Source organism: Mus musculus, chromosome 17 (assembly GCF_000001635.26).
Source record: "Mus musculus strain C57BL/6J chromosome 17, GRCm38.p6 C57BL/6J".
NCBI classification, from domain to species: Eukaryota; Metazoa; Chordata; class Mammalia; order Rodentia; family Muridae; genus Mus; species Mus musculus.
In genome coordinates this window covers 92,435,917-92,460,638 of record NC_000083.6, presented here as the reverse complement: position 1 = coordinate 92,460,638, position 24,722 = coordinate 92,435,917, and positions in this window count along the sequence as shown.

Below are 24,722 nucleotides of genomic sequence, written 5' to 3'. Positions count from 1 at the left end.
ATAAGAGGTGTGTCGAAGTGGTAAAGGCAGGTCAAAAAATTCTTACAGAACAACAAAAAAGTATGTTAGAGGAAGATAAGGAACGAATGAGCAGAAAAATGAAAAAGGGCAAAAGGGGTGAGTAGGAAAAAGGAAAAGAAAAGGGAGGAAAAATAAAAATAACTAGCGATAAAGAAAAGGAAATAGTGAAGATATATCCCTCTCTAAAGAATTTAAATTTATTAAGCTCCACTTCCAGTGACTTAGAACTTAGTAAAGATGATGAAGCTGACCTAGAAGAAGAGGCAGCTTGGTATGAGAGGGATAGGTATGATCAGGATTGGCCATATAGAGCCAACCCAATGAAAAAAGTATTATTGGTCAACAAAAGGACAAAACCAAAAGTGTGACAGCTCCACCTTACAACCCTGATTACACAGGAAAAAAGGAGTCCACTAGGGCTGTTAGATCAGGTACCTCCTGCCCAGAAAGAAATAGGATTAACCTTTCCAGTTTTTGTTGATGGACAAGGGCAGTGGTATCATAAGCCAGTGGATTTTAAAACTATCAAGCAACTGGCTGAGTCAGTCTACCTACTGGGTGAGTGCAGCCTTTGTAGTTGCACAGGTTGAGGCGCTTGCTAGATATTGCCTCACCCCCAGCGACTGGAACAATATAGCTTGGGTGTGCCTATCATCCGGACAGTATTTAGATTGGAGGTCTTTGTCATATGAACATGCTAACAGACAGGCAGCAGCTAATTTAGCTTCAGGACAAGACCCTTAGAGGCATTGGGATGTAGACATGCTCCTAGGCTTAGGGCGTTTTGCCTTAGATCAAACAAATTATCCTGAGGCAGTCTATGCCCAAATAAATGAGGTAGCTACCAAAGCCTGGAAGGCATTGCTGAACAGAGGCACCGTCTTGGGCAACCTTACCAAAATTTTGCAGGGCCCCACCGAACCATTCTCAGACTTTGTAGCATGGCTCCTTGAGGCAGCTACTAGAATCTTTGTAGCACCTGATAAAGTTCAAATGGGAAAATTAGGAGAATTTTTGGGCACCCGAGTTACTCCGCATTCCATCACACCTCAAAAGGTGGAATTGTACAAAATTCATTTGAAAACATTAAATGATTTCCAGAAATTGTTAGGTGATATAAATTGGATTCACCCATATATGAGGCTATCAAATTCTGAATTAACTCCACTCTTTGATATGCTGAAAGGTGACCCTCAATTGTCATCCCCCCCTCCCCGTGCCCTCACTCCTGAGGCCTGAGTTGCCTTAGGAAAGGTAGAGAGGTGCTTAGAAAAAGCTAAATTATATGGATGGAAAGAAGGAGAGGACATACATTTGTATGTCCTGAAGACGTTTCGCCAACTGACTGGAGTATTGTTGTAATCAGGTCCACTATTGTGGATTTACCCTCATGTATCTCCTAATTATACCCTTGAATATTATCCCACTGCTGTAGCTCAATAAGTGACTCTGGGCTTTAAATCGTGTATTCAACATTTTGGAGCACCCCCTCAGAATATCATTACACCTTATAATGCTAATCAAATACAGATCCTAAGTTCTTTGATAGATGATGGGGCCCTATTGCACTGTACTTTTGATGAGGAATTAGATAATCATTATCCCAAAGATCCTTTGCTACAATTTTTTACTGAACATCCAGTGATTTTTCCAAAAATCACAGCATCAAAACCCATATCGGATGCACTGGATATTTATACTAATGGTTCTAAAACAGGTGTTGTTGCCTATGTAGTTAATTCTCAAAAACTCGTTCTTTTTCAATACACTCCTGGCACCCTGCAGCTTACTGAATGTAAAACTGTGTTGGAAGTATTCAAAGCTTTTAAGGAATCTTTTAATCTAGTCTCTGATTCAGCTTATGTAGTAAATGCAGTGCGTGCATTAGAAATTGCAGGACCCATTAGACCCACCAGCCCTGTGTGCACCATCTTATTAGAGTTACAAATATTGATTTGGAAAAGAACACATAAATAATTTTTCAACTTATTCAAGCTCACTCTACCTTGCCAGGCCCTATGGCTGAAAGAGATGCCTTAGTGGACGCTAGTACTCTATAGAATTTATTTTCCATGCCACCCCATTCGAGCTTGCAAAAAATTTTCATCAATTGTATCGTGTTCCTGCTGCCACACTTCAGCAGAAATATGATATCTCTTGAGCCTCAGCTCGAGATGTGGTGTTATAATTCCCACAGTGTGTACAATTTCACCACCCTCCTCATGTTGGTATTAACCTTCGTGGACTGCTTCCTCTAAAACTCTGGCAAATGGATGTTACTCATGTCTTAGCATTTGGAAAATTAAAATATGTTCATGTTTCAATTGACACCTGTTCAATTTTTGCCTCCCCCATGTCCGGTGAGAAATCCCGCAATGTGGTTGGCCATTGCCTAGAATCCTGGGCAGCTTGGGGAAAGCCAGATAGTTTAAAAACTGATAATGGCCCTGCATATACATCAAAATCATTTCAAACCTTTTGCAAAATAATGCAGGTTAGTCACTCTACTGGTCTTCCCTACAATCCACAGGGCCAAGAAAGAGCACATCGAACCTTAAAAGAACTCTTACAAAAACAAAAAGGGGGAATCGCTGATGGCCAGCCACCCAAAGAACAATTATCTTTAGCCCTCTTTACTCTAAATTTTTAAATTCTGGACAAACATGGTCGTTTGGCTACAGATAGGCATGACAGGATGTCAAATGGAAAGATGTCTTAACTGGAAAATGGTATGGCCCAGATCCCGGGAAGCTGTTTGTGTTTTTCCACGGGGTCAAGAACACCCGATTTGGGTACCAGAGAGGCTGACGTGAAAATTGCTGCCCCCCGCCCCCCAACAGAGATATAGATTGTAATAGTTCTGGAAGGGCATGTTTTTTAGCAGAGTGTTGGCAGGGTAATAATAATAATGCTATGGTTGTGAAACTTCCCACCTTTGTGCCTATACCAGTGGAGGCAGATCCAGAAACCTTTCTCATTTTTAATCTAATAAGACATAAGAGTGATTTTGGCATTACAGCCGCCATTATTACACCCATTGTCGCATCTACTGCGGAAGCTACTACTGCGTCTATAGCTATGACCAATCAAGTACAAACTGCTGAAGCTGTAAATAATATAGTAGAACAAACAGCTACTGCATTGACTACAGAAGAAGAGTTTAATGTCCATCCGGTATCAGGTTTATTGATTGCTAGTCAAAGAATAGACTTACTTCAAGAACAGGTTGAAGAATTGTATAAAGTTGTCCAAATGTCCTGTGTCTCATCTCTTAAAGGTTTGCGTATTACCCCTCGACAAGCTAATTTCTCTCAGTCTCTTGAACAGAGTCGCCTCTTATCTGAGTACCTTAAAGGAAATTGGTCGGCTAAAGCGGAGCAGTTGTCCAGAAAGCTGCTCCTCCAGATTGCCAAACTCAATGAACTCGACTGGACCCCATCACCTTGGGGGACTTCACCTCCTGGATAACCAATGCCTTCTCATTTTTTTAAGGAATGGGCGGGAATGTTGGCCTGGGGGGCAGTGGTCCTCCTAGGTTGTGTCTTTTGTATCTGGCTATTGTGTCGACTAAAATGAGAGCATGCTCAGCATAAGGCAGTGGTGTACCAAGCATTGATGGTGATTGAAAATGGCACATCTCCCAATGTTTGCTGGCCTCTTTAAAAAATTAAGAGTTTGCCCTAGGTCGTCTGACAGTTGTAGTCACACAGATCCATGGTATCCAGTGATGGGCAACTTTCCTTATGCACAGACCAACCTAAGACATGGGGCCCTGACGCAATAGGGTAACCCTATGACAGGTAAGGCTATGACATGAAAGGATAGACCTAAGACAGGAGCCATGGCAGATGGACAGACTTGCCCAGACCTAGTCCAGCATCATATTATTAAACAAAAGAGGGGGAGATGTAGGCAGCCTAGGCCTAAATGATGGCGCTGGTTTCCGGTACACTGTGGCATAAACCACCTTACTGAGCCTGTGCTAGTCACCAAATGGTGCCAACCCCTCCTGAGCGGGTGCTTGTTGATGAAGTGTCGTGTCGACAGGCCGATCAATCCCAGGAGGACACATAGACCTCCCCAGTGCTCGAGTGTACATAAGCAGTCCTCCCTGGGTTCCCGGGGTCCCTGTAGCAGCATCGAGGTGTTCCTGCAATAAAGCGGTTGAGAAGAACCCTACTGTGTTGTGTCCTCCTTGCCGGATGAGGTGGGAGCGACACATCTCTACTCCTGGTTTCCAAATTTATAGTTTGCTTTTGTTAAATGAGAATTGAAACCATTTTTCAAGTTTTACAACTTTGAACTTAGTTCGTTCGGATGATCCAATATTCTCTCAGGAGATACAAAACAAGCTGTTTTGGAAGTCTATTATTCATTTAGAATTTCTGTATTTTTTACTAAATTTGGTTAACATGTGTGTGCCTTAGGCAGGAAAAACTCAGAACTGTCTGATTGGAATATATATATATATATATATATATATATATATATATATATATATATAGTCTAGCAAAGTGTTTACTTTAAGGTTTCCCAAATATCATTTCTTCTGTATTTGCTAATGACCATTTAAACTTTATTAGCTAACAGGAATAATGTTACATTAGATATATTCTAGAACTAGACAAATTTTAGAGAGCTACACATTCATTCACACAATATACAGAAAACATTAAATCAAATACTTTTTATTCTGGAATAAATAATTCCACATTATCTCTGAATTAGTAGGCTCTTGAAGCACCGCAGATTATGCTACACAGGACATCTATGGTCTCAGTGGCAGAGTGGTCTTAGTCATAATCAAGGATTAATTCAAGGGAGTGGTGAGACATCAGCCTAGGGGGATAAATGTCACTGAAAATAGATTTTTATTTGCACATTAAATAAGACAAGTTTTAAATTTGTATGAGGTATAAAGATATACAATATGGGCATATGTTCAATCACACAAGGTCAGAAAAAATTATTTCAATTGTAATTTAAGTTTATTTTTTGTTGTAGTCATACTATATTCAGATTTCATTGGTTTGTATACTTTTATTTTGAGACAAGATCTCAGCATATAACTTAGATCTGTTTTAATCTTGAAGTTTTCTTGACTCCGTATCTTAATTATCATGGTTACAGACCTGTGCCAACATATCCAGCAAGATGTGATTTTTAAGCTGGTACAGTGACAACAGGAAGCATTTTAATATAAGAAAAAAAATTAGTGTGAGCAAAATATATTTCCCTCACTCCTGGTTTGTGACAAGAACAGCAAATGATATTGGCTTCTTCCCACTGCTTAGCCTTGGAGATGACACAAAAGCATGAGGAAAGTTGACAGACCTCAAAATAATAAAAACTTGAGGACACCCTGGGGAGAAAGGTGATACCCCTCCCCCACCATCAGCTATACTCAATAAGAAGAGGACTAGAGACATGCACAGAGGACAAACAGATGAAGGACATTAGTGATGAGTTTTTGTCATGTACTGATTATGTAATATTATAGTTGCCTACCTGTCCCACACAAAGAATAACCAAGATAATAGAGAGCAGAAGAAATTACTAGATGACTAGCTGTGTTGTTAGGTATAAATATGAAATTAGCTTAGAACATGAAAATTGAGTCATTTCTGTATTTATCTTCCTGTGTTCTTGCTTATCTACATTTTAGAACACATAGAAGTAAAATTTTATTAGAATTAATAAATGAACTCATCAAAGAAGCAAAACAAAAAAAATCAACATACTGTAAGGTAGAAAATTTGTTTGACCCCCAAGACCAGGTTGGAGCTGTAAGACCCCCAAAGCTGGGCCTCTGCTCAAGTCCTGGGATGATCTGGCCAGCACCCAAATGAATCCAGAGAAAAACACACCTGATGCAAACTGCAAGAGGTTTTATTATCAGCTAGCTGAGGACAAACTCCTCAGGGGAGTTCTACCCCAGCGGTGACAGTAGGGGGCTTCTATCAGCTAGCTGAGGAATTGGGAGGAGTTGGGAGGAGGGTTGGGAGGAGGGTTGGGAGGAGGGTTGGGAGGAGTTGGGCGGAGTTGGGAGGAGTTGAGAGGAGTTCTCTTCCTGGTGTCCTTGGTGAAATTTACAAGGCAGCAGGATTGGGGAGTGAGTTCTTTCTGAATTTTTATCTCCTTGTCCTGGGCACAGGAAGCCAAGCAAGTGCCTGGCTGGGTCTTTTACAATTATCGCATCTCTGGTTATAAAGTATAGAAATAAAAAGGCTTTTTACTTGCTATAGAGAACAAAGAGCTTCTTTCTGGCATTTTTAGAGATCAGGGAAAATAAGCTTGGGGAACGTCCAGGGGCTTTACCTTCCAGGGAGAAGCACTCTTAAGTCCGGGTCTCACAGAACCAAGAAAGAAAAAAATAGTTGATCCTTGAAGGAGCCTATTCCAGGAGCAGCTTGGCTGACCACACCCTGTTCCAGGACCTGGCTGACCACAAAAGTTAGATTAAAATCTTGAGAACAATCTTGAGAAGTGGGGATTTTCCTCTTGTGATTTTTAGTTTTCCCTTGGGATTTTTTACTGGTGTTTTTGGTATTTTCTGATAACGCCCTCCCTACCCCCTTGGGCTGTTTTTTTTTTTTTTTTTGCTTTAAATACCCCCTTTCTCAGCTACTCGGGGTCGAACTCCTCTACCCCTGCGTGGGATATGAGTCAGTCCCAGCGTGCTGGTTCCTGTCAATAAAGCTCGTGTGATGGCAGCAAGGACGGTCTCTCATGAGTTCTTGGTGGGGGGGGGGGTTATGTCATCCTGAGACTTGAGAGAGAGTCTTGCCTCTTTGGGGTCTTTCAATACAAAAATCATTAGCAACTAGCATGGTGATGGAAAAATTTAAAATAGGAAGAAAAAAATCATGTTTGATAATAGAAAAAGGGATGATCCTTTAAAATGAAGAGTGATGAAATAAAGAGAACACTAAAGTATATTGTGGAATAATATGCTTGTAATTGGATTGTAAGACTGACAATCTATAAACATGTTATGCCTCTCAAGACAATCTAAAGATATAACCAAAGTCTATAAAAAATACCAAATAACTACAAAAAAATCAAAATTTGTATAAAACTAAAACCAAAACAAAAATAAAACCAAAAACCAAAAAAAAAAAAAACCAAAAAGAACAAAACAAACAAACATAAATCCAAACCAAACCAACAAACCAAACAAAAAAATCAAAGAACCAAACAAAAGCAAAAATATCAAGAGGAAATATTATACTGAATAAAATGTAAAGTAAGGAATGCTATGCTGCCTAACTTCAAAATATATTCTCAAACTATGCTGAGCATAGTGTGACCTTGATGAGGACTAAGGGACATGGGTCATGCCTCTGTGACATGGTCCCAGAGTGAGTCCCCATGAGAGTTGATGGCTGCTGTGGACATGAGACTCTTTTTTTTTTTTTCATAGTAATGTACATACTTTCTAGACCCAGGAGCAGTGGAGGACTCTTTCCTTCCCAGGAATGTCCTCCCTGTTATCATTAATGACTCCAATACAATTAGAAACAGCATGAATCCAGGAGTTGAGGGTGAGGCTATATCTCTACAAATGGTAAATGCTGGGACTTTCAAGACAGCCCTTATATGCTATGGGAAAGAGCTCTAAATACATGAGTTCAAAAATATATATTTCCAAATATTCAAAATATAAGGATACAATATGAATTATATGAGGGGCTTCACAAATCTAAGGGAAGGAAAGCAGATGCTCTGTGAGCCACTGTATTAGAAAATGACTAAAGAAGGAGATAAAAATATTTAGGAAGTGATGACTTCAAAAGATCCTATCCAGCTAAGTTATTTTGTTTATGTTTACAAAGGAAGAGAGATTGATGAGTCCTGGATCAACCTAGGACAGAACAAAGTTAGGTGCAAGCATAGTGGAAATGGTAATTTCAGGACAGGGTCCCACTCATCTAACTTATTGGCAGGGCTATTTTTAACAAAGGCAGACAGATTTCTGATTTTTTTTTTTTTTGCAATGTTAAGAAAAACTAACGTATGCTGCTGTCTGCTAAGAATGAAAGAGCTGGGCATCATAGGGTGCTGATTCATAAGATAATCAAAAGGACAACCTGGAGTAAATGACCAGATTGATATGTAAAATAAAAGGCTGGACCTGTGTTCTGCAGGATTCTGAGAATTTTTTAGGATAAAAAGAGACAATTGCTTGGAGAACACACACACAGACACACACACACACACACACACACACACACACACACGCAAGCACACAGGACACGGACAGAAAGATATCTTAGAATAGCAAGCAAGGAGAATATAGACAGAGAAATCTCCAGAAAGAAAGCAGAACATAGAGACAAGTAGACTGGAAAAGCTGTATTAAGTAGAGCACAGAAGGCCAGCTTGGGCCCATGATTTGACTTCGAGTAGTTTTGCTGCTCCCAGACACCCCTTCTCTTAGCACCCTTCTCCAAGCTAAGACTGAGACTTCCCAATAAGAAAGAAAATGGAATAGCAATTTAATCAGTTTAAGGACAGACTCATATCTATGACAGCACTATTATGTGTAAGCACAACTCTACACCCACATGATGGATGGACAATAAAGCTGCTACAATTGTGTCTTACAAAAGGAGACTCTTTTTAACAGTAGCGAGGAAACAAAATATTTACAAGCACAAAAAGAAACTAGATCATACTTCCCACCCTTCACCACCTTTACCATTACAAACCCTTAAAATTGGTAGAGTTAAATGTGAAGCTTTTAGCTATGAAACATCAAAGATAAATGTAAAAGAGATGTAAAGCATTCGATATATATACAAAAAAAATCACATTAGTAAGGTAATGTAGAACATTTTTTTCTTTTTATGTCAGTTTTATAGAATGGATATAGAAGTAATATCTCTATTTTTAGTATTGCATAGAATACAATGCTAATGAATATGTAAAGTTCTAGGAATATTTTTAAGGATATTTTTCAAATACTCAAGAAAGATAAAATAAGAACTGAAACATATACTACAGGTTGCAACTCAAAGCTACCCATCACTTATCTATGTATGAATGCATGTATGCCTTTGCATATGTTCTGTTCAAATTTTGGCTGACATTCATTTTTTTGGCATCAACAGATCTAAATAATATGAATGTCTTCTTATGTATTATTCATTTTAAAACTGAAATAGAAATTATATAATTTAGTATTGAGCCTATACAGTGTTTCTGAATAATGGAGATTGAAATGTGTGAATAGTCAGTATAATCATAAAAGCAAAGTAATATTTGTGAAATTTCTATGACATATTAATTTAAATGAGAAAGTTCTCAAAGGGAAAAAAAACAATGAGGAGAGAGACAGAAAAAGAGAGAGAGGGACAGAGAGAGAGACAGAGAAAGAGAGAGAGAGACAGAGAGAGAGAAAGAGACAGAGACAGAGAGAGACAGAAAGAGACAAAGAGAGAGAGAGAGACAGAGAGAGACACAGAGACAGAGAGAGAAGCCGAGAGAGACAGAGAGGATAGAGAAAGGAAGAAAAAGAACCCCAGAAAATTAAATCATAATAATCTAATGTTACAGTACCTTTGGGGATACTCTTTTTACTTAAGCAAAATTATTAACTTAAAACAGGATATCAAAACAATTTTATACAGATAAGATAATAAGTCAGACCAAGAAATGTTTATAAAGATAAAATTGGCATTAAAAGACTAGAAAAAGACTCAAAGGGGATTTCTCTCTAGCTGACATTGGCAAGCATACAGAAGACTGAGCCAGCTTTAGCATCTAAAGAACAATTTCTTTCTATGTAAAATTCTGTAAATAAACAAAAGAGAAAAAATTAAATCTGAAACAGCTTCATTTTCTTAGGAAAGCAGTTATGTCACCTTTTTTAGAAGCTCTGAGTTGTGATTTCACAGAGCCATGGAATGTTTCCCCTTTGCAAACTCACTTGAACAACTACACCTGATAAATGTTCACTCTGTGAGTTCAATTACTTTCTTCAAAATCCTGAGGATTAAGAAACAGATGGGGCTGGCGAGATGGCTCAGTGTTTAAGAGCAGTGACTGCTCTTTCAAAGGTTCTGAGTTCAATTCCCAGCAACCGCATGGTGGCTCACAACCATCAGTAATGGAATCTGATCGCTTCTTCTGGTGTGTCTGAAGGAAGCTTCACTGTACTCATATAAATAATAAATAAATAAAACTTAAAAAAATAAAGAACCAGGTATGCATTAGCCTTCTTATATGTATTGAAATATAAGAAAGAAAAAATTAAAAGACAATTTAAGAAAGATCATAATTTTTCCTAACTTCCTAGTTCACCTATGTTGATAGACTACATGAGAGTATAAAGTAAAACTATATATTTTAGTTATGTAATGTTTCCATTTAAGATCATGATAACTTTCCCCAGGTTGTATATACAGTTTTAAGTATTACAGACCATTATAATATCTGTGTAAATTCTCGTTTTATTTCCCCATTTATACCAAATATCAATGATATAGCATAATTAAAAAATGTACTCAAATGTGTATTTTGTTATACTAATTTATTGTAGCTATACTTTGCTTAATATCTATATGTCTTAAGCTCTATTAAAGCCACTATAGCTTAATAAGAAAACTTGCCACAAAAAACTTGATCTAGCACTTCTGGGAAGGAAGTTTAAGCACTTATTTTCTATTTCCTCCATATTTAAAAAAGTTAAATTTCTAAAGGCAGTATAAGCTGGTAAAATATGTCTGTGTTTTGCGTCAAACCATTCTTTGGTTGTATAAATATAGATACATTAGAGCAAAGATTTGACTATCCCATCAGTTTTATGTGCCTTAAAGCTACATTAACTAGATAAGTAATTATAAAAGAGTAATTACATCTTTGAACCTAAGTACTTTTAAGTCTTTTTCCTTTTACAGAAAATATTTTCTGTGGCCTGCTCCAGAGACACTCTCAATACGACCACAAGGAGAAATATTTAGAAATCTGATCCATGTTCAGAGTTGTAATTCCTAGACTCTTATTTTATTAATGAATAAAGCTTCTATGAATATTGTTGGACAAGTGTCTTTGTGGGATTGTGGAGCATCTTTTGGGTATGTGCCCAGGAGTGGTATAGGTGAGTCTTGAGGTAGAACTATTCCCACTTTTCTGAAAAAACTGCCAAATTCATTTGCCAAGTGATTGTTTCCCAACAGCAATGAAGGAGTGTGCTCCTTGCTCCATATGTCCCATCTCTTGAGTTTTCGATTTCAGCTATTCTTATGAATGTGCGATGGACCCTCAGAGATGTTTTGATGACTAAGGACTTTGAATATTGTTTAAGTCTTGGATATTGAAGATTCCTATGTTGAGAATTCTCTGTCTAGCTCAGTAGTCCGTAATTTTTTAAATTGGGTTATTTGGGATCTTGGTGTCTAACTTACTGTGTTCTTTATAAATTTTGGATATTTGCCGTCTGTCAGATGTAGTTTTGGGATGATATTTTCTCTATCTTTAGGCTGCTGTCTTGTCTTAATGACAGTGTCCTTTGCCTTACAGCATCATCTTGAGTGAGGTATCCCAATCCCAAAAGCTCTGCAGTTTCATTAAGTTCTGTTTATCAATTGTTTTTCTCAATCCCTAGTCAATGGTATTTAGTTCAGGATATTTTCTCCTGTACCAATGCATTTGAGGCTATTTCCCTCTTTCTCTTCTATTAGATTTAGTGTATCTTGTTTTATATTGAGTTCCTTGATGCACTTAGACTTGAGTTTTTGTAGAGTGTTAAATATTGATCTATTTATAATCCTTTACATGTAGACATCATTACCAGCAACAGTTTTGTAGATGATTTCTTCTTGCTATTGTATGAGTTTATCATCTTAATCAAAATACAAGTGTCTATAAGTGTGCAGTTTTATTTCTGTGACTTTAATTTGATTCTAGTGATCAGCTTGCACATCTACTCTATCAGTACCATGAAGTTTTATCAATATTGCTCTGTAATACAGCTTGAAGTCAGGTATGGTGATAAGTCCCAAATTCTTTTATTGTTCGTCATTGTTTTGCTTAATTTGGGTGTTTTGCTTTTCATATAAAGTTGAGAATTTCTCTTTGAAGATGAATTCTAAAAAAAAAAAGAAACTGTTGGAATTTGGATGTTGGATCTGTAGATTGATTTTAGTAAGATGGCCATGTTCACTAAGTTAATCCTGCCATTCCATGAGCATAGGAGATATTTCAATCTTTCAAGGACTTGAAGTTTGTGTCATATAGACTTTTCACTTGATTGGTAAGAGTTACACCAAGATACTTTATATTATTTGTGCCTATTTTAAAGGGTGTTGTTTCCCTAATTTCTTTCTCTGTAATTTATCATTTGTATAAAGAAAGACAACTGCTTTCTTTGAGTTATTTTTGTATCCAGCCACTTTGCTGAATGTATTTATCAAATTTGGAATTTTTGGTTTTTGCCTTTTTAATTGGTTATTTTATTTAATTACATTTCAAATGATATCTCCCTTTCTGTTTACCCTCTGCAAACCCCTAACCCTCCTCCCCCTGATTCTATGAGGGTGGTCCTCAACCAACCCCACCCCATTCCTGCCTCATTTCCCTAGGATTCTCCTATGCTGAGGAATCAAGCCTTGAAAGGACCAAGGGACTCCCCTCCCATTGATGCCTGACAAGGTCATCCTCTGCTACATGTGCATCCTGAGGCATGAGTCCCTCCATGTGTACTATTAGGTTGGTAGTCCAGTCCCTGTGAGCTCCAGGGGTTCTGGAGAGTCAACACTGTTGCTCTTCCCATGGGACTGCAAACCCCCTCAGCTCCTTCAGTCTCTTCTCCAACTCCTCCATAGGGGTCCAGTGATTGGCTTCCTTCCTTTTTTTTCTTTTTTCTTTTTCTTTTTCCTTTTCTTTTTCCTTTTCCTTTTCCTTTTTCTTTTTCTTTTTCTTTTTTTTCTCTTTTTAAGAATTGAATTAATTAGTGAACAGTACTATTGCCTAATGACTGTTATTTTGATGTTGGTGATGGTAGTTTGGTTGTGTGTGTGTGTGTGTGTGTGTGTGTGTGTGTGTGTGTGTGTGTGTGTGTATGTGTGCCTTATTTTGGTTTTGGTTCTTTGGTTTTATTAATTTCCTGTGTTTTCTGGGGTGTGGTTAATCTCTTTGGATGGGATTTTTTTTCTTTTATTATCTTCTGTAAGACTGAATTTATGGATTGATTTTTTTTAATTTTGTTTTTTCTTACAGTTTCTATTTGATTCATCTGAACTTCTTTAAAATTATGCTTGATATAGTAATCTGGCCTGATATATATGATCTTTTAGAGATTGCAAGATATATGCCCAGGTCCATCTGCGTTCTAGAGGCTCTATTGAGAAATCAAGTGTGAATTTGATAGGACTGCCTTTATATGCAGCTTTTAACATTCTTTCTTTGTTTTCTAGATTTATTGTTTTGATTATTAAGTGGCAGTAGAATTTGTTTTTCTGTTCCAATCTATTTGGTTTTCTGTAAGCTTCTTGTGTTTTTATAAATATCTCTTCTTTAGTATGGGGAGATTTTCTTCTGTGCTTTTGTTGAGAATATTTTCTGAGCCTTAGAGTTATGAATCTTCTTCTTCTTCTATTCCTATTATTCTTAGGCTTGGTGTTTTCATAGTGTTCCATGATTTCTGGATTGTTTTGGTCAGAATTCTTTTAGATTTAACAGTTTTGTTGCATTGATTTCTTCTATCATATTTTCTTTGCTTAATATTATTTCTTCCATCTATTGTATTCTGTTGGTGATGATTGTGTCTATAGTTCTTCTCTTATTTTGATTTTTGTATCTACAGTATTATCTCTGTTTGTATTTACTTTGTTGCCCCTATTTTCATTTTCAGGTCTTGAACATATCTGTTCATTCCCTTCACCTTTTTTATTGTATTTTTCTATATTTCTTTAAGGGATTTTTTCATTATTTCTTTATATGCCTCTATAATTTTTATAAGATAGAATGTAAGGACTTTTTTGTGGTTTAGATGTGTTTGGATATCCATGGTTTGTTGTAGTAGGATACTTGCACTTTGGTGATGCAATATCCACCTGGCTTTTGTTGATTGTTTCTCATAATGGCTTTTAGCCATATTGACATCCCTGGTGCTGGCAGTTCCCTGGGAAGAAAGACAGAGTTCAGGACTAGAAAAGGAGTACAGTGTAGAGGGAACAATTCACAGATGTTAGGTGTCAGATAGGATTTCTATACAATTGCTTTATATGTCTCATAGAATACGGTAGTTCAGTTAAGACCATTGAACATACAACTCTCACCTATTTGTAGAAAGTAAGTTTGTGTATTGTGAAAATTTAAGTGTTAAGCAAAACTTGAGGGTTTTAGATTAAAATACCAATTAAATATGAAAAGCCATTGTCTTAACATTTAGAAAAGTTCTTATTCTCACTGGAGTAGTGCTATTTGTGTTAAAGGTCTTATTCATGATAAAAATCCACTTATATTTAATGAAAATATTTAAGTCAAAGCTAATATTTATTCACTACTTCCATTTATGAAACTCTGTAAGTTTTCGATAATAGGTTTTGTTGTGTTGAAGTGACATTGGCTGAAATCTCTTCTTTACCATTCACAGTTTTATATCATGTTTTAAACCACTAATATTACTGCAAACTCCAGGATATGCAACCCTAATGTTGCTAGCTCTTTTAACAACTGTATTAAATAATCTTATGCTCCATAAATGAGTCTAGTATTTTGTGACTCTATAAACGTTCATTTATGGATACATGAAATGATTTCATGAGACTAAGGAAAATAATGAAACTTACAAGGCTTAGGAACCTCACAAAAGTTATATATATTTTAATTATAATTACAACCACAGTGTGCTCTGTTTATGCTTTGGTAATACAGATTTTTTTAAGTCATACATTTTCTTTTAGCTATGCCCATTTGAGTAATCTCCATAAACTTAAAGGATTACAAGTGAGATTTTAGTGGAATTATTTTGCACTGCTGTGATATTCTTGTTTTTAATTGGTGACTATTATTTCATTGTGTAAATGAACCACATTTTTCTCCTTCTATTCTTCTGTTGAGTGACATCTAGGCTTTTTTCCCATTTCTGGCTATTAGGGATAAAGCTGAACAACCATGAGAAAGTGTCCTTATAGTACTGTAGAGCATATTTTGGGTATGCGTCCAGGAGTAGCATAAGTGAGCCTTGAGGTAGAACGATTTCCATTGTCTTGAGAAACTACCAAATTGATTTCCAGAGTGGTTTTACAAGTTTGTATTCTCACCAGCAATGGAGGACTGTTTCCCTTGCTCCACATCCTTGCCATCATGAGCTGTCAGTTTAGTTTTTGATATTAGCCATTCTTACAAGTGTAAAATAGAATCTCAGAATCATTTTGATTTGTACTTCCTGATGACTAAGTATGTTGAACATTTCTTAAGTACTTTACCTAAATGGGCTGCCTTGCCTATGCTCAATATGTAAAGATGCATCAATTCAAGATTCTTCTACCCAAGCAGTAGATGGAGCCCAGGAAATCTTTAGGAAGAAGAGAAGGAAGGATTGGAGCATCCAGAGGGGTCAAGGACTCTACAAAAAAAAAAAAAAAAAAAAAAAAAAACTATGGAATCAACTAATCTGGGTTGATATGGGCTGACAGACTGAAACACCAACCAAAAAAGCATGCATGGGATGGAACTAGGCTCACCACACATATTGAACAGATATACAGTTTGATTTTCATGTGTCTTTGTAGCCTTCATTTGGACCAATTTCCTGCAACTGGGCTACCTTGTTTAGGCTAAATAGGTAAAGACACACTAAATTGTATTGCATCTTGATATTCCAATGTGGCTTGATAACAATAGGAGGCCTCACCTTCTCTGAGGTAAAGGAGAGACAGTATGGCTGTAGAGAAGGAGAGATATAGAGAGTGGCAAGAGATGAGGGAATGTAAACCATGATTGACATATACAGTAAATAAATAATTTAATAAGCAGTACAAATCAAAGTATAATTCACTCCAGTTGTAGAGCCTAAGTCTTTAAGCTTTCCAGAGTTCATGAAAATAATATACCAGGTACAGAATTACAAGTCATACAAGTTAATGCTAAGAATGTACTCAGAATCTCTGGGTCCTTTTCCTGATTTTGATTCTCAGAATGCCTAGTTTCTCCTCTTTCATACACTTCTTTTCCTTCAAGTGCCATCTTTCCTGTCACCAAAAATATCTTACTGCAACTGTACCTTTACACTAAGTGTTTTATAGTAAACTTACTCCTCCTTTCTAATGAGCATTTCATCCTTTAACAATCCCTTTATCAATTAAAGGGCCACAGAATTCATAATACTGCTTCACTTAAGTCAGTATCTCACAAACTAGCTTTTAATTCTATGGTTCTTTGGGAAGTCCTGCATTTTCCTAAAAGAAAAGGACTCATAAGCTTAGTTTAAGACTTAAAAACATTTTTATATTGTTCCTTATAGAACTTGTGCTATTTATTATAGTTTTCAAAGAGAATCTCCTTAAAACTCAACACTGAAAAATGCAATGTCTCTCTGACAATGTAATTAAGGTCAATTTTACCAGCCTGCCAAATTGTAATAATATCTAATTTTGTGACTGTGATAAAAGATTGAAATATTGAGGTAAGAGTAATTTTGACTGGTGCAGATGATCATGAACAATGTGTGTAATAATTCTTCCAGGAGCCTCAACTATGTAAGCTATTAAATAATTTCATAGAACCTCTCCATCTTACAGTAAATTTTCAATATTATGCATAATATCACAGAAATGATTAATATCACTGGTAAAGAAATATATCACTATGCATATACCTACCGTACTTCCACAAATACATAGATAATACTTTTGTGTTGTCAAGTAAATCAATTAGATCCATTTATTTTAAAAATGTTTTACTTGGAGTGATTAGGATAATCTTTTTGTATGCAAGAACATGATTGACTTCTCTTCCCAAATGAATGGTACAGCACCAAGATCAGAATAGCTCATAAGAATTCTAAGAAGCAAGCATGGTGTGATTATCTCTATGTCCCTGGATAGTCTCTAATGAGACATAACTTATTTGTGCCAGCTATGTCTATTGCTATCTGTCTTATTCTTGAACTGGGACCTTTCATCTCACAAATCTAATTAGCTCTCATCAAACCTTTAACCAGACTGCATTCTATTCCCTCTTGATTTCTCTATTACATTTGTATTAAATTTTCAGATACTAGATGAGATGAAAGGTCTACAAAAGCATGTTAGGACAACAAATTACCCATCTAATAGCAGCTTCCAAATGAAGCTTTGAATTTTTTCTTTCCCTTTTCTCAAAAAGCCTAAGGATAAAAGAATAAAATATTGAAATAAGACAAATCTTGACTGCTGTTGATAATAAAGAACAGTTTGGATAATGATTCTGTCAGGTGCCTCAATTACATAAGCTACTAAAGAATTTAATAGAACATCCCAATCTTAAAGGATATATCCAATATTGTCCATAATATAACTAAAATGATAATTATTGGTGATTGAGAAATATAGATACGCCAGCCAAATTTCAGTCCTCCATAATCGTTTGGAATTGTAAATGATTCTTGATTATTTGAAGACAGTTGAAGGCTGGGATTATGGGACTGCTGCAATGTATCTCTAGTATCAACTCCAATGGTTATTGCAGAGTCAAAATTATCCAAAGTGCAATTTGGAAGCAGTGTCACATGGTTAGCTATGTTTTCTCTATTCCATTTTAGTTAAAACAACTGAAGATCAACTGTTACATATTTCATTTGTCAATCTGCTGACTCCAATCTTAGTTTCAATCACTTATTCACCTTTTAACATCAGTATTGTAATTTTATTATTAAAATGTTTACTATTATCTTTACATTCCTGATCACAGCTGTTTTAGGATCCAAAGTGGGTACAGGGAGGATACCCATTCCTGAGAGCCACTTATAACAGCAGGAACCTGGCAGAGACTTCTACTTTAACAGTAATTAATTCAAAAGACTTTGTCTTATAAATACAGAAAATACTGATCAAATGTTCACAATTGTCATATATAAATGTGCTTTACTCTCATCAAACATTAACTTTATCTCCTATTTTTTGACAATTCCATAAAAATTTATTTGAAAATCAATAAAAATATTAATATTACTGGTGTAATCCTAAGAATGGACAGAGGATGAAATTTACAAAGTCTGGGTAAATTGTAGCTTAACATACATGTTAACTTTAAAATAAAGGAAGCTAAAACAATTCTTTTATTCTCTTCAAATATTTATTTATTTATTTATTTATTTATTTATATTGGATATTTTCTTTATATACATTTCAAATATTATCTCCTTTCCAGGTTCTCCCATTCTCCCATGCTGGTAAGTTCATATACAATCCCCCCTCTGCCTGTTTCAATGAGAGGGCACCCCACACACATACACACCCTCCAGTCTCCCTACCCTTGAATTCACTTACACTGGAGGATCAAGCCATCACAGGACCAAGGGATTCTTCTCCCATTGACACCAAAAAATGTCATCTTCTGCTACATATGTGGTCGGAGCTATGGATCCCTGCATGTGTACACCTTGGTTGGTGTTTTAGTCCTTGGGAGCTCTGGGTGTGTGTGTCTGGTTGTTTGATACTGTTGTTCTTCGCAAACCCCTTCAGCTCCTTCAGTCCTTATTCTAACTACTTCATTGGGAATCCCTTGATCAGTCCAATGCATAGCTGCAAGCATAAGCATCTGGATTTGTTAGACTCTGACAGAGCCTCTCAGGAGGCAGCTATAGAGACAGCTATCAGGCTCTGTCAGCATGCACTTCTTGGCATCAACAATAACGTGTGCCTCCAGTGCCTCTATAAGGGATGGATCCCCAGGAGGGGCAGTCTCCGGATAGTCTTTCATTCAGTCTCTGCTCCACACTTTGATATTTCCTCCCATGAACATTTTGTTCCCCCTTCTAAGCATTAAAGCAACCTTATTTTTGTGTCCTTTCTTCTTGAGAACCATGTTGCCTATGAATTGTATCTTGGGTATTCTGTGCTTCTGGGCTAAAATCTACTTATCAGTGAATACATAACTTGTGTTCTTTGTGAAAGGGTATTTTCTACTTACACCCATTTGCCTAAGAATTTCGTAACTTCATTGTTTTTAATAGCTGAGTAGTACTCCATTGTGTAAATATACCACATTATCTGTATCCATTTCTCTGTTAAAGGACATCTGGGTTCTTTCCAGCTTCTTGCTATTATAGATAAGGCTGCTATTATAAATAAGGCTTGCTATTATAAATAGTGGAACATGTGTCCTTATTACAAGTTGAAGCATCTTCTGGGTATATGCCCAGGAGTGGTATTGCTGGATCTTCCAATAGTACTATGTCCAAAGGTCTGAAGAACCACAAAACTGATTTTCAGAGTGGTTGTACCAGCTTGCAATCTGACCAGCAATGGAGGAGTGTTCCTCTTTCTCCACATCCCTGTCAGAATCCGATTTCACCTGAGTTTTGAGCTAAGCCGTTCTGACTGGAGGGAGGAGAATCTTTGGGATGTTTTGATTTGCATTTCCCTGAAGACTACGGATGTTGATATTTCTTTAGTTGTTTCTCAGCAAATAGATATTCCTTAGTTAAGAATTATTTGCTTATCTCTGTAGTCCATTTTTAACAGAGTTATTTGATTCTCTGGAGTTTAACCTCTCGAGTTCTTTGTAAATATTGGATATTAGCCCTCTATAAGATGTAGGGTTTGTAAAGATATTTTCCCAATATGTTGATTATCATTTTGTCCTAGGGACAGTGTCCATTGTCTTACAGAAACTTTGCAATTTTATGAGGTCCCATTTGTCAAATCTTGATCTTAGAGCATAAGACATCGTTCTGTTCAGGAAATTTTCCCCTGTTCCCATGTGTTCAAGGTTCTTCTGCACTTTCTCCTCTATTAGTTTCACTGTATGTTGTTTTATGTGGATATCCTTGATCCACTTAGACTTGAGCATTGTACAGGGAGATAAGAATGGATCTATGTGCATTCTTCTACATGCTGACCACCAGTAGATCCAGCACCATTTGTTGAAAATGCTGTCTGTTCTCCACCGGATGGTTTTAGCTCTTTTCTCAAAGATCAAGTGACCATAATCTGTTTATCTCTAGTACTACATGTCCTCACTGTCCCCAACTGGAGCCTGTCCCTCCTGTGATCCTGGTTGTCTCAGAACTCCTCAGAGTCTACTTGTTTCTGTGATCTTGTGATTTTGTGACCCTGTAATCCTGAGTTCCTGGGTATGTCTGAAATCAAGCTCCTGGAATTCAAGCTTCCTCTGGATGTTGTAGGAGTGGTTATGAAGGCAGCACTCTCTGTCTGCTCAGGTCATCGGCTCAGACCAGAAGGCTATCTCCTTTTATCATGCCCTGGAGTTTGTCATGTTTCTGAGAATGAACAAAGCAAATTAACAAACAAAGAAACTTATAAACAAAAAATATACTGGTTTCCATGATAAATTATTTCTAAGAATAGATTGGGCAAAAGAAGATTTCTTTTTTTCTCAAGAATTTATTCTGAGAATGTAAGTTCCTTTTAAAAGTTAAAGCTTATTTTTTAAACTACAGATGGAAAAATAAATGTTGGATTTTGTGACATAAGTACTTTTCATAGATAACGTGTTAGTTTTATTGTAATAAAATTCACTCTAAAAAAAGTTTTACACTCTATATTTTGATGCTTATGTTTGAGAGTTATTTTCCCACAATTTTTAAACATAAAACCAAATGATAAAAAATGGTATTATGAAGTTAACATCAAATTCTTATGAAGAAAAGAAAAATTAAGTCATGTTTTATTTATCCATGTGAGTGAATGATAAAATGATACTTGAACCAATTCCACAGCAAAGTATTAAAACATGTATTGTTATGAGAACATAATCAAGGCAAAAATAGCAATGTATAATATAATTTGTTCAAAATGTAAAACTGTTGCAAGGCTTCTCTTATTTCACATGTATTTAAGCATGAATTTATGAATTAAAACTTTAACATTACTAAACATCGTGAAGCTGTAGTTTGTATGTTTTGTATATTTCACATGTTTCATAATAAATCAAACAAGAAAAGGAAGACAATCCTAGAAGACCAGAAAATGCTCACTACTAAGAAGAATCCTGGAATACAGTAGTCTAGAAAATACTTATGTTGTAATTTCCATTCTGTGTCAGGACAAATGATACAAAGAAGCATTCCCAGTACCATGTAGTTAGGTCTCTGATGAAATACAGAGCATTTTCACTATCTCATTGACTTCTTTATTAAAGTCTCAAATTATACATCAATGGAATTTTTCTATCAAACAGATAAGTTAGTAATCTATTATTTTAATTCAAATGCCAATTTTCATAGGGAAATTACTGTATATTTATTATTTCCAAACAATGTATATTGCATAGATAGTCACAGATTTTTAATTCCAATTTCTTCCCTTGAGCAGAAAAAATATGTATGAATAATGTTGAAATGAAGCTATCATTCAAGTTTTTAATTTCAGACACTTTAGGCAAATTTATAAAAATAATTAATCTTCCACAGATTTTAATATTTGCATGTAAGTTTTTAAAATAATATAAATTTAATTAGATGCCAAGAATGTATTTTGTAAGCCACAGAATTCTGGAACTGTTGGATTTGCTTGATGTTTAGTCAGCATATATAAATGATTTCAAAACTTTCATATGATGTTAGCTTTAGCTCATGATAGCCTAAATATACTACCTTGCTTTGCTATGAATTTTGAGTTGAAGAATGCATACAACATAGGCCTAAGAAGATCTTCATAACCTTCCTTGCTCTTTCTTATATATATATATTTATTAGGTATTTTCCTCATTTACATTTCCAATGCTATCCCAAAAGTCCCCCATACGCTCCCACCCACCCATCCCACTTTTTGGCCCTGGTGTTCCCCTGTACTGGGGCATATAAAGTTTGCAAGTCCAATGGGCCTCTCTTTCCAGTGATGACCGACTAGGCCATCTGGGGTACTGGTTAGTTCATAATGTTGTTCCACCTATAGGGTTGCAGATCCCTTTAGCTCCTGGAGTACTTTCTCTAGCTCCTCCATTGGGGCCCTGTGATCCATCCAATAGCTGACTGTGAGCATCCACTTCAGTATTTGCTAGGCCTTGGCATAGTCTCACAAGAGACAGCTATACCTGGGTCCTTTCAGCAAAATCTTGCTAGTGTATGCAATGGTGTCAGCATTTGGAAGCTGATAATGGGATGGATCCCTGGATATGGCAGTCTCTAGATGGTCCATCCTTTTGTCACAGCTCCAAATTTTGTCTCTGTAACTCCTTCCATGGGTGTTTTGTTCCCAATTCTAAGAAGGGGCACAGTGTCCACACTTTGGTCTTCGTTCTTCTTGAGTTTCATACATTTAGCAAATTGTATCTTATATCTTCGGTATCCTAAGTTTTGGGGCTAATATTCACTTATCAGTGAGTACTTATTGTGTGAGTTCTTTTGTGATTGTGTTACCTCACTCAGGATGATGCCCTCCAGGTCCATCCATTTGCTTAGGAATTTCATAAATTCATTCTTATTAATAGCTGAGTAGTACTCCATTGTGTAAATGTACCACATTTTCTGTATCCATTCCTCTGTTGAGGGGCATCTGGGTTCTTTCCAGCTTCTGGCTATTATAAATAAGGCTGCTATGAACATAGTGGAGCATGTGTCCTTCTTACCGGTTGGGACATCTTCTGGATATATGCCCAGGAGAGGTATTGCTGGATCCTCTGGTAATACTATGTCCAATTTTCTGAGGAACTGCCAGACTGATTTCTGGAGGGGTTGTACAAGCTTGCAATCCCACCAACACTGGAGGAGCGTTCCTCTTTCTCCACATCCTTGCCAGCATCTGCTGTCACCTGAATTTTTGATCTTAGCCATTCTGACTGGTGTGAGGTGGAATTTCAGGGTTGTTTTGATTTGCATTTCCCTGATGATTAAGGATGATGAACATTTTTTCAGGTGCTTCTCTGCCATTCGGTGAGAATTCTTTGTTCAGTTCTGAGCCCCATTTTTTAATGGGGTTATTTGATTTTCTGGAGTCCACCTTCTTGAGTTCTTTATATTTATTGGATATTAGTCTGCTATCTGATTTAGGATAGGTAAAGATCCTTTCCCAATCTGTTGGTGGTCTTTTTGTCTTATTGACTGTGTCTTTTGCCTTGCAGAAGGCAAAACTTTATGAGGTCCCATTTATCGATTCTCGATCTTACAGCACAAACCATTGCTGTTCTATTCAGGAATTTTCCCCCTGTACCCATATCTTAGAGGCTTTTCCCTACTTTCTCCTTGCTCTTTCTACCTTAAAAGTATCCATGGAAGCAAAAACGTATTCTTCTCTTTCTTGAAAGTGGCTGTAACACATCGTTGACTTTCCTTTCAGTGAGGCCATATGACATAATTTTAAGGGCCATGCAGGAGGACCAACAAGTGGCTTTATAATTCATGGAATTCTGCCAACCATGAAATTAGCACAATCATGAAGGTTGTGACTTGGAAAGGCACAGCCCCAAAGACTTTACATGTTGAGGATTTCATGCTATTTTGGAGTTTTGCTTTTCCTGTTGCCTTCACATTCCTCTGTATTTTTTTTAAATTAGGTATTTTCTTCATTTACATTTCAAATGCTATCCCAAAAGTCCCCCATACCCTCCCCCCCCCCACTCTCATACCCACCCACTCCCACTTCATGGTCCTGGTGTTCCCTGTACTGAGGCATATAAGTTTTCAAGACCAAGGAACTTTTCTTCCCAAGGATGGAAGACTAGGCCATCTTCTGCTACATATGCAGCTAGAGACACGAGCTCTGGGGGTACTGGTTAGTTCATAGTGTTGGTCCACCTATAGGGTTGCAAATCCCTTTAGATCCTTGGGTACTTTCTCTAGCTCCTCCATTGGGGGCCCTGTGCTCCATCCAATATCTGACTGTGAGCATCCACTTCTGTGTTTGCCAGGACCCAGAATAGCCTCACAAGAGACAGCTATATCAGGGTCCTTTCAGCAAAATATTGCTGGCATATGCAATGGTGTCTGTGTTTGGAGGCTGATTATTGGATGGATCCCTGGGTGCAGCAGTTTCTAGATGGTCCATCCTTTCGTCTCAGCTCCAAACTCAGTCTTTGTAACTCCTTCCATGGGTGTTTTGTTCCCAATTCTAAGAAGGGGCAAAGTGACCACACTTTGGTTTTCGTTCTTCTTCTTTTTTTTTTTCCATTTTTTATTAGGTATTTAGCTCATTTACATTTCCAATGCTATACCAAAAGTCCCCCATACCCACCCACCCCCACTCCCCTACCCACCCACTCCCCCTTTTTGGCCCTGGCATTCCCCTGTACTGGGGCATATAAAGTTTGCATGTCCAATGGGCCTCTCTTTCCAGTGATGGCCGACTAGGCCATCTTTTGATACATATGCAGCTAGAGTCAAGAGCTCCGGGGTACTGGTTAGTTCATAATGTTGTTCCGCCTATAGGGTTGCAGATCCCTTTAGCTCCTTGGCTACTTTCTCTAGCTCCTCCATTGGGAGCCCTGTGATCCATCCATTAGCTGACTATGAGCATCAACTTCTGTGTTTGCTAGGCCCCGGCATAGTCTCACAAGAGACAGCTACATCTGGGTCCTTTCGATAAAATCTTGCT